Raw genomic sequence first — 10910 nt, forward strand, 5'->3', positions numbered from 1 at the left:
ACCCCAAATGGGTTACCAGGCTTTATTGGCTTCTTCTCTGGCACCAGCTACAGGACATCAAACAGCAAGTATAAAACACAGCATGTTCTCTCCCTCCCCCAGCAGGTTAACTTGAAGATTTATAGGGGCTGGGGAATGCTGGCAACCAGCCAGCGCCATCACATGCTCCCACTTTGGGGACTAATTGTTACCAGCTACCTGAGGGGCCCCACCCAGTGATACTTGCTCACAGGATCACTACTTCATGACAGCTACAAGTTTGTTTGGGGTGTATTGTTACTATCATATATGCCAAAGATGGCCCTGGGTCCAATGAAATAAATAAATATATATATATATATATTAACAGGAATTGATTGTTCCATAAATTTGACATTTGTAGCAGGCCAGGAAACTTGAAGATCAAACTCTAATGAAGGTAGCAAAGGGATGAGAAATAAAAAATTAACAGACACCTGGGTCTCAGTGACATGCACCATAACCTGTACTAGATTTTTTAAGAATTGTGTTGTTTTGTAATACAATATGCAATTTGTCAACATAATCAGACTCTTTACCAGCAGGTTGGAAGGTAGCAAACATAACATCATTTGTAAAAGGATCCAGAGGGGAGCCAGGAAATTATAGATCCATTAGTATAACATCTGTCCCAGGTAATTGGGAAAAGGATTATTAAAGTTAGACTCATTAAACATATAGCAGAGCTGAGCAGGGATTAGCATTGCTTCTGTAAAAGGAAGTCCTGCTTCAACAACTTCCTGCAGTTATTTGAGAGCTGCAACAAGCATGTAGATAATTTCCTATTCTTGGGCTTCCAAAAAGGTATTGACAAATTCTCTCCACAAAAGCTCTTGAGCAAACTTCACAGCCATGGGATTAGAAGATAGATCCCCTTATGGTTAGTATTTGTATGGAGAACGGAAAGCACTATGGAAGAGTAAGCAGTCACATTTCACGTTGGTTGAAGTAAGCAGATCTATGTTCTGCCTGGCCTGGTGTGATTTAATTTGTTCATAAATAAATAACCTGGAGTCAGGAGTGAGCAATGAGGCAGCCAAGTTTGTGGATGTCCCAGGAATCTTCAGGATGGTGAACAGCAAGTAAAAAGAAATTGATTCACAGCAATCACACAATAAACTTGTTTTCACATAAGAATGTATGAGGCTTTGTTCCTCCTCCAGTTCTTTTGCTCCTGCACTGCTATGAGCCAAACCATGCACATTGTCTCAAGCCTGGTTTGTGATCTGCCTCCTCCAGACAAATCACAAGCTGTAAATCAAAGACAAACAAAGGCAGTCCTGTTGCCCAGTTCTGGCTAGAATCAACATCTGACTCAGAAGCCCGGCATTCCCCAATGGACTGGCAGCAGTGACAGAGCATGAGTCATCCTTTTTTATTGTGCAGACTTTATGGTTTGTGCAGATGATGCTATCGGGGCAGTTATACTTGATCTTCTTCCACTACTGTTTGCACCTGCAAAACGTTTGGGGTGGATGTATTGCTTCATTTTCAATCAGTGCAAGTCCCGTAGCTTCCTGCTGAAATCCTATAACTTTTTATACCACAAATGTTCTGATTTATTTTATGTCTCACTTTTGTTGCAGTATAGCACAAGAGGGTCCCTCCAGGCAGCAAAACCATGATAACGTTTCGAAAGCATCACAGAACAATCAATAAGTTGAAGTGATGTGTGGCAGGTCCAATATAAATCTAACACTAATGCACTATTATTGTGGCAATTGCATGTTGCAGAATACACTTGCAAAAAACCCAACAGCCTGATGGGGCCCTCGAGCTCTCCCTGGATGGTTGCAGAATCTATATTTTGAAAACTGCTGCAAAGTGTGAATCTTTAAAATCATGGCCTGGTGATATTCGAAATAAGCTCCCTTGCTATGGATAATTATTTAGATTTTACAGCTGTCATAAGCAAAACATGCTTCAAATAACTGCTGTTACACTAAGCAGAGAAAGTAGTGAAAAATTCTACATTTCATTCAGCTCATTTAACCCCTCATCAAATAGCAAAGAGAACATTCTCCTCAAACTGATAACTTCAGTTAGCAAGCTAAAGTTACTGCGTGTCTCCGTTGCTTTTCACCTCAAGATTGCTAATTGATTATAATGCATGCAAAATTGAAAAGGCATTGTATTTCCTGATACCTGCTGTTTTGCGTATCTATATTTGCATTTGCATTTGCATTTGCATTTTCGTCAGATCAGATTCCTAACTTTAAAAAAAAGAAACCTAAAGAGTCATCTTATTATGGAGTGTTATTCGTAACATTCTGCTTGGGCATGGTAATGATAAAAAAGCAAGCTCATAAGTCACTACCTTGATGAAGCAAGTTTGTGCCTAGGTCTAAGACCCAGGTTCCGTAAAACCCTGATGGGGTCCATAATGGAAGAAACATGAGATGTAAACAGTGGTGGCTGGTGTCCATTGGGATTGGTAGGGCAGAAGGCAGAGAGACCAGTAGTAGATGGAGCCAGGATGGGCCCAGTGACAGACAGAACCACCCACTGTCTAGCAACTAAGATGGTAGACAAGAGGGGGCTGGAGGTTTGTGAGGAAGTGCCTCCACTAGATGTAAATGTTCTACTGTAGAAATAAATAACTCCATCCATCCCACATCTGTTCCGGGATAGTGTCAGAGATGCCCTTTTCTTGTGGACATAAGAGGAAAGGAGATGGATGCCAGCTCTGTGCTTTGCTGTCTGCATGGGTGGCCTCATGCAGGCCAGCCAATCAGAGGTAGGATAAGGCTGGATATTTAGGATTGGTAGGCCCACCTTCCACAAAATGCACCCCACAAATGGAACTGCTGTGTGTCTTAATTAGGCCTTGCTTGTCCTTTAGCTGAACATCCACTGAATTGTGGGATGGGTGCTAGACAGTAAAGTTAACTAACACAGTGTAGTCTTTACAAATCATTGTAAAGCTTTGATATAATCATGACCTTAGCTTTCCCAATCAATCCATGTCTTCCTTCAGAGAGTTCCAGGGAAGTGAGAAGTTGCACATCAGACCAACTATAAAGCCTATTTAAAAAACAGTGGTAGTTGATGTGTCTGCGTCTTCAGGCCACTAAAAGAACTATGCAGTTAGGTGCTTCTTGAAATATAGGCGAGCAATAAAAAAAAGCAGCAGAACAAACTCTCAGAAAATGTTTAGAGTAGTTTGGATGAAAAAGAAGTATCAGGGTTTGTTGCAAAAACACCACCACCACAAACTGCTGTTCACTTTAGAGACTATCTGATGAGCATCGGTTAATATTATAAATGAAATAATATCTGTTAATAAACAAAATGAAAGAACCAAGAGGGGGGAAAGAGATCAATTTCTCGAGAGACATTATTTGGACTTCTGTGGATTCAGCTTTTTGGCCTCAATTAAAAATGTGACTCATGAGTAAGGAGTTATATGAATTCTGCTGCTTACTCATGCTGACTGAAGATCTGAAATCTGATGTCTGTACCTAGCATGTCATAAAGCAGGACTGATGAAATGTTCCTCCTCTTTCAGCTGCAAAAACAGAATCTTTGCCTTATTCAGGCTATATTGTCACGTTAATCCTTTTCTCACATAGACATCTTTGTCTGGAGCTCCTCTTAGTGGAAAGGAAGAGAATCCAAGAATATATAAAGGTGTGCTTACCTGTAGACTCATATACGGAATATCTGTGCATTGAAATTGTGACATAGGCATCACTTTCACAGGGTATGAAGGTGGATCTCAAAGTGCATATAAAACCACACTGATTTGATTTTTCAGCTCCTGGGAAACATAAAGAACTAAAAGTAGTATCTAAATTAATCCTGATATTTAACATGCCAGGTGGCACAGTTTGATGCAAGCAGTTTTGAGTTTATATCTCTTTCCCTTTAGTGAAGGCACCACTAAACTATTTTCTATCCTTCTAAATAAGGAAAGATGCTGTCACAGAACCTGATAAAAGTGACAAATCACACTTGCCAAGACTAATGGGAAAACATTATCTTCTTCATAAACACCCTATCTGGGATTTACATAATAGGAACTAAATTTATTTTCCATTGTTGGCAACATTTTAACAGCTAAAGATGGATCCGGGAAAGTGGAAATGTAATTTTTACCAACTACAAAAGATATGCAGCAGACAAAATACCAGTATCATTAACAAGCGTCTCCTACGAAAGACAGATGCTTTTAATTGACCAATTTGCTTGAAAGCCCTTTTAAAACAAGAAAAGTGTGTGTTAGTTAACCAGTGCAGTTTCCATATGGGAGAGTTCTAGAGAGAACCCAATCACAGCTCTTTCATTGTAAGCTACAAGCGGGATAGAAATTGACTTGCAACACTATTAGAGAATATCACACTTTTTGTGTGGGCACATCTCACTAACTTCAATCCATACCAATGGACTGGGCATGGCATAGCAGCTGTGAGCATGAAAGGTCCAAGTCACCTGACCAGCCTTTTGAAGCCCAGCACACATTCATTATAACTTTTGTTGTGGTCACCATTTTATTGCCTTATTTATCTACTTTTAATTTATCGGTTAATGGCATACAAAAAGTCATTGATAAATAAAATAGAGCTAAAATATTTTCCACCTCTATACGTCTAGTGTTATAGTGTTAACTCGCCATAATGCTATATAATGTTAATTTTAAACATAATGACTTAAGGGTAATAACAATAACTTTCTGCTTACTGTCACAAACGGCGTTACTAAAATGGTGACTATTCGGAAAGCCTTTTCATCATTTATTTTTAAATGTCATTATTGTGCTAATGTTGTAGTGCCATAAATGCAAAGATACTCATATATAGTGTAAGATCTATATCAATCTATGAATATTTGTTGTAAGATTAATATACCTTTTTTCTTTTTTATGTATACCTATGTTTGCTTGTTTTTTATGTATGCTGTTTTCTTTTTGCTAAAAGAAGATTTTTTTAAAAAAAAAATACTCGTTTCTTTTAAATTGCTTTTAAACCAAAAACAACAACAACCCTTCCTGCTGTGGTTATTGGTGATAACAAATCATTTTGTGTAAATTAACATTATAGCAATGTAACATTATAGTGTTACAGCACTATAACACCTTTCCACCGAAAACAAGTGATAGCTAGGAAAGCATTTTAACACTAATTAAAAGATTTTCTGAGGAAAGTGAATGGGGTGAAAAAATGTTGTCCACTGCAAAGATTATAGTGAATGTGTGCTGAGCTGTGATAAGTTCTCTCACCTGACATGTCACAGCCTAGGTCAAAATGCCACCTTTTTCAAAGACTGGAAGAGTGGTGCTAAATGCAGAAACAGCTGTGGAGATTATGCTAGTCTTCTAGGAAAAGTTGAACTTTCAGTGTTATGAGAAAAGACAGACGAATTCAGTGGCGTAGCATGGGGGGTGCAGGGGATGCCGGCCGCACCGGGCACAACATCTGGGGGGGGCGCGCTCACACTCGCAGCTCTCTGCCCCTACCTGGCTCACTCACTCTCTCTCACTGCAGTGCTGGCTGTGCGAATCCGATCCGAGCCGCTGGGTCGCCGCCCACTGTGGAGGGGGTGGGTGCCAGGCGTTCGGTGCGGAGAGAGAGCGAGGGACTATCTGGGGGAGGGACAGTGCAGCGGCCACCCAGCGCAGCGCTGAGCGCGGGAGAGAACCACACCAGACCAGATCAGACCAGGCAGCAGCAAGAAGAAGCTGGCAGCGGCGGCAGGTTAGGGGTTAGGGGGCGCAAATTACTTGCCTTGCCCCGGGTTAGGGGGCGCAAATTGCTTGCCTTGCCCCGGGTGCTGACAACCCACACTACGCCGCTGGACGAATTACAAGGAAAATACGGGATAACAATGACTGGATGGCAGCACTGTGCAGATTCTGAAGCATGGCATTTTCACACTACTAAACACCTAGTGTAGAAGCACTGCAAACAATACAAGCCGTCCACTTTTGATTGCAAGTCAAAGCATAGCTACATAAGAAGTCTCCGAAGAGCCCTACTGATTCAGAGCCAAGATCAACCCAGTCTAGTGCTCTGTTCCTCACAGTGGTCAACCATATACATTGGCAAGCCCACAGAAAAAGACAGGAAGGCCCTCTTTTATGTTGGTCTCTCAACTCCTGGACACAGCATGTTATCATGATGACTAGTAACCCTTGATAGCCTTACACTCCTTATCTACACATCCTCTACACAGCAGTAGCAATGCAAGGGGCAGTTTGGTTCAGTATCTCTGAACAGTGCAAGATTCCAGGGTTTCCTGGTTCTTACACAGGGTTCGTGCTTCCTTCTGGGAATGAAGTACAGCAGAGATTTTGGTGTCTCTTTGGGATATATGGCTTATTTACAGACAGATACACAACCTGAGCCCATGATGGAGGGACTCACATCATGAACAGCTCAAAAGGGTCTTGTTCCTACCCTAGCCTTGGATTCCAGCAGACCTCAAACATCACATTCTGCCTTGCTTGCTGCTTTATTTCTTGCTCACATAACAGCTCAACTCTCAACGTTAACCCTGTGACTTTATCTGTTGAGGGAGTTGTCATCTAGCACAAGCCCGTTTAATAGCCCATCACCCTGTTAGGATATTTCCATTCCACCTTAAAAACGGAACAGGCTGTTGTGTGTCACATGCCTGTGTACTTCCTGCTCACTGGGAGTTTCCGTTTTGTATATAGCTTTTGTTCCGGCTGTTTTTCCTCGACATGGATGCAAGCAGTCATGTTTTTCCTTTGTTCTGACCAACGTTGAATAAAGCTGTAAATATGCTCTCCTGGGTGAATCTTCCGTTGTGGAAACTCTGCGAAAAGGGCGTGCATGAGACTTGCAATGCGTCTGAGGCTCGTGTCGCTAATTGACTGATGCTGTTCCAACGGGAGACCAGAGATTGTCCGGAGATGATGTGGCCTGCCTGATGGCCTTTGTCTCCGTGGCAGTATCCCAACACACCCAGCTGGCTTAATTAGCTTTAAACATTTGCTGGATCTAGGGATTAGCAGTGTCTGACACACATTTTAGTACCCCAAGCATTGATTAAATTCTAACACTTACTGGATTCAGAGATTAGAGAGGCCCAGCACCCACAAACTCATAATTTCCGCCCTCCCTTCCCCACAAGTGGGAGGGGTTTGCAGCACCAAGTGGAGGTTCACCTGGGTGGGTGCCTCCCACCTGCTTGGACCGGATTTTGACCCACCCTCGGCCAGGGAGGACAATGGATGGCCAGCCGGGGGTGGGGCTAAGGGCAAAGGAAAGAGGCTGACCCCATTGTCCAAGCCTCTTTTGGTTTTCTTCCTTCCAGGAAACTCCTAATGCACTCCTTATAACACACATTTTGACTACTTCCAGAAGCATGTAAATAGGCTGAGAAAAAAGACACAGTTGGAGCTATTCTCAATAGAGATCTCCATATATGTCCTCCCTCCATATGTGGGTGTGGACTTAAACGTATGGAACTACAACATGAGAGAACAGCTCTCAGTGATTTCATCTTCCATCGACTAGCCATACGGATGACAAAGACTGTGTTTCTTTGCATACTTACCTCAGAGTAAGCTCAACTGAGTATGGTGGGTAAGGTTTGTGCTGATGTTATGATTACAAATGTTCTCTTCACATTTCATTTGAATGAAAATTCAGGAGATAAGGGGGAGGGTGGTGAAAGAGAGAAACAAAGTTTTGATGTAATGCAGCACTGGGGATGTCAACCTGGACGCTTAAACCTAAGCTCTCAAGCTTGCACTCTCTGGGGCAAAGGAAAGCTTTAGAGCAATGAAACGTGAAGTCCACAGTGATATTTACAATGCATTTGAGGATAGCACTGAAGCCCACTGGACTCAGCAGCAGCCCAAGGGGAAAGCGTAGGGGTGCTGGATGCCACAGTTTCATTCAGCTGAGGATAATCTTCTGAAAAGCATAATAATAAAGAACTGTTAATGAGCAGGAAGCTTCATAAACCAAAGATATGCTCAGATGCTCACAATCTCAAAGGAGCAGCAGCAGTCTTGAGACTCCAGGTGAAAGAAAGAGAGAAAATATGAGGTTTCTTCCTTTCTTTGGTCTGGTTGGGACCAAGTGTCATTGGATTCCTTCACCAGAATCTTTTAGCAACCAACAGCCTACCCTGCAGTTGACCCCTCATAAGGAGAAACTGGAACCCTTGCATAAAATGTCTTTTATAGACTACCTCACAGGCAATTAGAGGAAATTTTCTTAATGTTCACAAATACAACAATGCCGACAATTTGCATTCTGGAACATAATTTACATAAATTTGAGATGACATAGTTTTAATCTTCGGCATAGACATAAAGGCCACATTCATACATCACACTAAACCATGGTTTTGTGTTATAGGGTCATGCAGGATTGAGCCACAGCAGGCTTTGGGCTTGGGTACTTCTCTAATACACTTACTCTGCTCTTCCTGCACAGCTGGGAGATATACAGAAGACTCTGCTTTTGGTTAAGCATCCAGACTGACAAACTGTGGTTAGCATTACCTCTGGTTAACTTAAAACAAGTCAATTTCAAATCATGGTTTTGAAAGCTGGCTTGTTTAAATTAAATTAATCTGTATTTCTGGTCCAAATGACATGGCACATGGTGGTTAATCAAAAGCAAAGATTCTGAATTCTTCTGGTGTCTGAACATGCTTGTTATGCTAGCTGTATTATGAGTAAGGGGCCTTCAGATGTAATGGGAAAACATGGTATCTCCCCATGAGAACAAACTGAGGTTTAGACATCCAGACATCCTTTTAATTGCACATTATTGGTTATTGGTGCTATTTCAATATTGTTTGTGCCTCCAAAGGTTTTGGGGCAGCCACACTGCTTTGCTTCCAATCAGCGCATAACTTCTTGCTGAAATCATTTTATACCATAGGCAATCTGGTTTATTCTTTTCCTGCTTTTGATGTGCTACATCCCCTCCAGAAAGCAGAAATGTGGTAACACTGGGGAACAAATCCACAACTAATATAGAATGATTGTGTCACGAACATGCTGCAGATTACATTTTCGATCGAACATCAGTCTTAGGAGGGGATCTTAGTTCTTGGCTTTTCCAACTAACTGGAGTTTCCCTCACATGGTAAAATAGGGAGTGAACCACCTTTTCTGCTACATATAGAAAGGCGGCACAAACAACAGAGACCTTAATTTGATGGCACATGTTTCGCCTCCAGAAAAATGGGCTGTCTTTTCTGTGGATTAACAGGATAATGTCAACTCACCCTTTTCTACTTCATCGCTTTGCGTGCCAAAAGGAATTAGAGGGTCAACTGACTGGGCAGCAAAAGTCACTATCCTTGACTAAGCTTATTCTTCTCATTTGTTTATTCCATAATGTATAATCTAGTTGTCAGTTTTCATTTTCCTTTTAAAGCCTTTCCTTTGCCAATTTCCACCACTCCAATATTAACCAGTGGGTTTAAATGTTTATTTCTCAGTTTCTCCTAATTTCATCTCACCATTGACAACCAGGGCAAACTCTGGCTTTCCAGAACTTCACAACCTCTTAGCTCAAGTGGGCTCTGGAGGTGGAAAGTCTGACCCCCCAAAAAAACTTACTGTGTTGTACAGATCAGGCCATTGTGAGGGAAACAGAGGTTGTGGCTTGTGACAAACTCTAGTCAGTTTCACAACAAACCAACATCAGGTTGTACAGCTAGTTTGTTTAATTAGCCAGCCTTTGTGATAAATCACAATCCAGGTTCTCTTCTACAATGACAAAGCCATGATCAGAGTGAAGGATATAGCTTGGAGCTGTTGTGCCAATCCGTTCCGCACGGTCGTCAGGGAGCCCTAACTAGTTCTAACAAGCCCAGGTTTCAAATTCTTCCCAGGTGTCCACAGAAGCTCATTAATCCAGGTAGGGGAATTCCCCAGGACGGATCATTTAAGCCGAAACAAAATATCCCTCATTTTACAGTAGAGCATAACCGCAGGGCATCAGACCATGTAAACAGTATGAGTCTCTGAATGACTGGAATGTTGAGTGGAATGAAGACATGGAAAGAAAGAGTGCTTCATGCAAGCAAAACAGGGAGGGTCCTTCAAATTAAAAACATACCTTTCCACCCACGATGCATGGACCACTGCTTCAGGTTAAAGGAATGGAGGCGGCTCACTCACAAAAGCAGGTGCTGGGAGAGAGAAGGAGACTGTTCTAAGCTTTACTTAAGGAAATGAACTTTATGAGATTCCAAAGCCTGTTTCATGGACAGCTTATCTGTCACCAGTGAGAGGCTGGGAGCTGCAAATAAGCTCCAGAGAGCTAATTTAAAAGCTATGCAGAAGTGGACAGATTTAGCACATTTTTCTTCCCAACCTAATTTTTAAAAAAGAAAAAAGATTCCTCCTCCTCCCCCATCCAAGTTCTTTTAAAAGAAAAACTAACAGAAATCTCAGCACTTGCCTGAGAAAGTCCATTTCCTAACTGTTGCTACTGAGATCTATTTTTGGTTCTGGCTGTTGCAGTTCCTGAAATTATGTATTACGGCTATTGGGATGTTTAAACTGTTGCTGTTTCTTGGTTCTTATATTTTGGGAACCGCTTTGAGATTTACAAATGAAAAAAAAATCAAAAATTAAATAAGGAAACTTTCTCACATTTCTTGCATGTAGATTTGGTACCATCGGTATTGTATTATTATTATCATTTCATGAAAATGTCCTTTTTGCAAATGGGATGTTTCATAAACATTGGCTAACTTTTGCCCTAAAAAAAAAAAAAAAAGGTATCCCCAGTTTAGTGGTTTCCAAAAGCTACATGATTGTCTATAGCTGTACACAGTGGTTGCATTCTCAAACTACGGTATGTTGCTGACTCCTGAGGAAGAGAATGCAGCTCCTTTGCTCCTTCCAGGGCATTTTATATTAGTGTAGGATGGCAGCTTAGCAGAGGTTTGGC

At 41.6% G+C, this 10910-nt stretch overlaps 1 long non-coding RNA gene across 1 annotated transcript; it reads right to left on the reverse strand.

Moving 5' to 3' along the window:
• Positions 1–35: 35 nt before the first annotated feature.
• On the reverse strand, positions 36–10466 carry LOC309542317. The gene is made up of 3 exons (XR_014224194.1): positions 10071–10466; positions 3659–3778; positions 36–1473 (listed from the first exon to the last, which is right to left on the reverse strand). It is a non-coding gene; the product is annotated as an uncharacterized lncRNA (long non-coding RNA).
• Positions 10467–10910: the final 444 nt, after the last annotated feature.

The sequence above is a fragment of the Podarcis vaucheri genome, assembly GCF_965113315.1.
Source record: "Podarcis vaucheri genome assembly, chromosome: 10".
Classification (NCBI taxonomy): domain Eukaryota; kingdom Metazoa; phylum Chordata; class Lepidosauria; order Squamata; family Lacertidae; genus Podarcis; species Podarcis vaucheri.